This window comes from Bidens hawaiensis, unplaced genomic scaffold (genome assembly GCF_021521415.1).
Source record: "Bidens hawaiensis isolate Kalapana, Puna unplaced genomic scaffold, B.hawaiensis_p1.1 tig00016939_1, whole genome shotgun sequence".
Classification (NCBI taxonomy): domain Eukaryota; kingdom Viridiplantae; phylum Streptophyta; class Magnoliopsida; order Asterales; family Asteraceae; genus Bidens; species Bidens hawaiensis.
Genome location: NW_027492564.1, coordinates 36,926 through 40,913, shown reverse-complemented (window position 1 = coordinate 40,913; position 3,988 = coordinate 36,926).

Sequence of the window (3,988 nt, the reverse complement as noted above, 5' to 3'; positions counted from 1 at the left end):
TCAAAGAAGGGGATTATATGCTGGTTGTATGATGAGCAGTTGAGGCTATTTGTGATTAAACGTTACGATAGGATTCAGTACTTCAAGAGGTTGTTGAGATCGTTGAATACCTTGCCTGAGTGTGAGGTGAAGGATTTGGCCAAATTGGGGTTGATAAACAGAAGTGGTGATAATATGGCTAGAATTATCGGGAAGATTGTGTGGAAAGAAGGTATAAAAGAGAAAAGGTTCGAGTTGTTAAAGCCGCAGAAAGGGAAACTTGTTGAAGATAAAGACAGAGGAATGAGAGCTGATGGGAAACCTTGGATGGTAATGAAGTATAAGCCGATCCGGTGTTTAAAAGAAGTGCCGATGAAACAAATGCCCAAGGATGTCTTAAAGAATCTTAAATGGTGGTATGTCGATAGTCACACAGCTGAAGCGGTTATGGAGGATGAAGATGAACAAGAAGTGTTGAGAGTGTATGATCCCATGCACTTGGTAAATTTGTCTCAAGCTGACTTGCAGGTACTGAACGAGAAAAAGATATTCTATATTCCTGCATGGAAAGAAGAAGCCAAGAAATATCAGAGAGTTGTCTCTGTCTGTGTAAGACAGGGAGTTCATGCTTGAAGACGGGAGATACAAGATTTTGGGATTACTAGACACGTGATTGAAGATAGATATATGAAGCTACTACCAAGGGGGAGTCTGTTGGTGTATGATGTCAGTAGTTCAGTATCTAGTGTTTTGTTTTGTGTCTGTAATAGTGTTAGTTTGATTTGTTTTGGTTTAGATAGGTTGTCTCACAAGTTCGCCTGTTATAAGCGAACTTGTTGACAAGCGAAGTTAATGACAACTTCGCCTAGTCTGTTAGGCGAAGTTGTCGTAGCATATATAAGCTAGGTTACGGCTTGGTTTTTTAACGAGGCTAGAACGTGTGTGTGTGATTGAATATCACGTGTTGAAGTGTTGCAATACAACGTGTCTTTTTAGTATTGTAACGTGTTCGTGTTTGGTTTTAACGTATTACTCATCTTACGCTCGTATCGTGTTACGTAGGGATTCCGCACCTACGTAGTACGAGATACTTCCGTGAAAATCCGGCTGGGAACCTACAAAGTGTAGTGGCCTTGGAGGTTTCCTTCTTGACAATGAAACAATCAATGTCCTCCGACGAACACTGGGATGCAGACTTGCTTGATTTCTGGGCACCTACAGAACATATGTAAAAAAAATAAGTCTCATATTATTGTCTTTGCTTATTATTATAAAACATTAAAACAACTTACTTGACATTTCGCTTGCTTCCGACTCTTTTGAAGATTCTTGAGAAGTCCTAGAGCTTTAGCTTTGAAAGTTCTTATTGCAGGGTCTTGAGCCAAGAAGGTATTCACTCTTTCTTTAACACCAGGAATATCGGAGAGAAGCGCAAAGTTTTCCACTAAAAGAAGAAAAGAAACTTATCAGAATAAGGATAAGTGATCATCAACAACTTATTAGAGGATCCGGGATCCTATCCTTTGATTCACTTGAAGACTAAATTATCCCCACCAGGGATTGAATCTCTCTTCAAAAAGAAGAACTGGTTTTTCCAGAAGGAACCGTTTTGGGTGTTTTTATATATGGGAACTGGCTGACAAGGCTTAGATTTAAAAATGAAGCGGCCGGATCCGTGGGTTACCAAGGAGTACAAATATGCAAGCTCTAAAAGACCAAACTCAAGATCTTCCTCTTCAATAATCTTTTCTACAGTAAATAATGCTCTCCATAGCATCGGCATAGCTTAGACAAAGCTTATGTCGGTCAATGTGAAGGAACATTAAGTAAAATCCGTGAATGGGTATGAATATATGATGAGGAACAGATAAGACGGAAAACAAACCCACATTCGGGAACAATAGTCGCTCATTTATGAGGAGTCGAAGGGGCGAATATCGTACCAGATGAAAAGAGGGAGTCAAAGCGTCGACTTTCGGATCCGTGAACTTACAGATCTCGGAAGATGGATAGGTAAGTAAATTTTGCGAATGCAAGTCATTGGAATCTGCTTGCTCGGGGGAATAAACGGATATTGCTGACATAATATAAAATCAATAGAGAGAGAAGGAGAAGAAAGGACACCTGATAATTGTACCGCCGAGTTATGAAGAAATAATAACAAGAGGCGTTGGATATATAGACGGACGGGAGGTTCCTAAGAAACTCCATAGATATATGATAATTATCTCTAGCTTGTCAAATCTCACCTAATTTGCAGGGGGGTTGAATTTAAAGGCAAAATGGCAGCTCTGATCTTATCACAACCGCCATTTTGGAGACAATTGTCAGGACACGGAAATTTGATATGTATCTTAACAATGTTGCATCTCTATTCCCTCTCCTTTTCTTCTTAATGTATGCACAAGTGTTAAATTATGATAACATATACAAGCAACTCTTAATAAAATGTTAATCATTAACATGTTAGTTCATGATTAGGCTTAAGTGGTTTAATTATTAACATGTTGATAATTTTTTGAACGTCAGCTATATCATACAAAAGCTATCTAATAAGTAACTAGACAAGACTATATATTAATACAAATCAACACATTAAAAAACTATTATAAACTACAACAATATGAAGAACTACACCAAGAAAAATGAAACAAACCACAATTAAAAAAAAGACCCAACGAAACTGAAAAGAAATGTCACACCATGACTGACGAATGTCACAAGAAAGCCTCCTCCTATGAATCAACCCGAGGACCCGCGGCACTAGTCCACAAATACAAAGAGACCTAACTGTTAGGGCATGGAAATTTGATACAGTGGATACGTTATCCTAGCATACTTTCTGAATCAGTTATCCTTAGCAGGTGTTCCTGTTTATTTCAGGATCAAGGATCCTCAGTACTAATTACTTACTAATGATTGTTCTCTTTGTTATATTAATATTATGGCGACTACAACGGATAAAGACCGGGTCTATGCTATTATCTTGTCGTTTAAGTCTTATAGCAACGTGGTCAAAGTGTGCAACAGCTCTATGAGGAGTGGGCTTGAATAGTGGCTAAAAAATAGGAGACTTAGTTGTTATATTTTGTGTATATATTGAAGCTCAAAGCAGTTAGGTAAACACACACCATACCCAACGTACACACAACAGTATTCTCACCTGTAACACACACTTAGCATTCTCTTGTATTCACTGTTTGAGCTTCCACCCTTGTAACACTATATTTATTTATTAATAAAGTGGTGATAGACTTTGTCATCACCCGGGGTTTTTATACCGACGATCACCTACTGATCAAGGGCTTTTTCTCGCAACAAACCTTGTGCTCATTCTCAATTTTATTAGCATAATGACCATTGTTGTTCAAGCAGCCTACCTCACAAAACTGATTTGGTTACATTATCCTTAAAACCGATTTTTGACCAAAACACTAACCTACATCCGGTACTTTCACGCTCCCGCTTGATCATTGTAAAGATGAACTCTTAGTGTTACTTATACTTTTAACCCAATTATTTATTAGCTCAGTGATAATATAAATGTGAAGAAACAATAGAAATTCTAAATATGATTGTTTATACATTTATACATAATAATCTTTAATCAATTATAGGATCTTCAGATAGGTAAGCAACCAATGAGATATTGGACAAAAATGGCATATTCAACTCGCAGTCGAACCATTGTGTCGACTGTTGTAGGACTGATAATAATTGGCAATGGCATTGACACATTTTGAAAAACCAAGGAACAACAATGGTGCTCATGGAAAAATAATCAAGAAAAAATCATGTTCACACATCAATTTATAAACACAACCTCGCAGTGTTGGTTAATATTAAGTTTCAAGATCACTTAGAAATCACTACACATTTATAAAGCCCATAATACAAACCTTGTTCTCGTGTGTTAAATTTTCTTTCACTTAAACTTGTTTACATATTGTTTTTGTTGTCCCATACGGATCAAATAATTAGATCAATGTTTTCATATCCGGCCTGGACA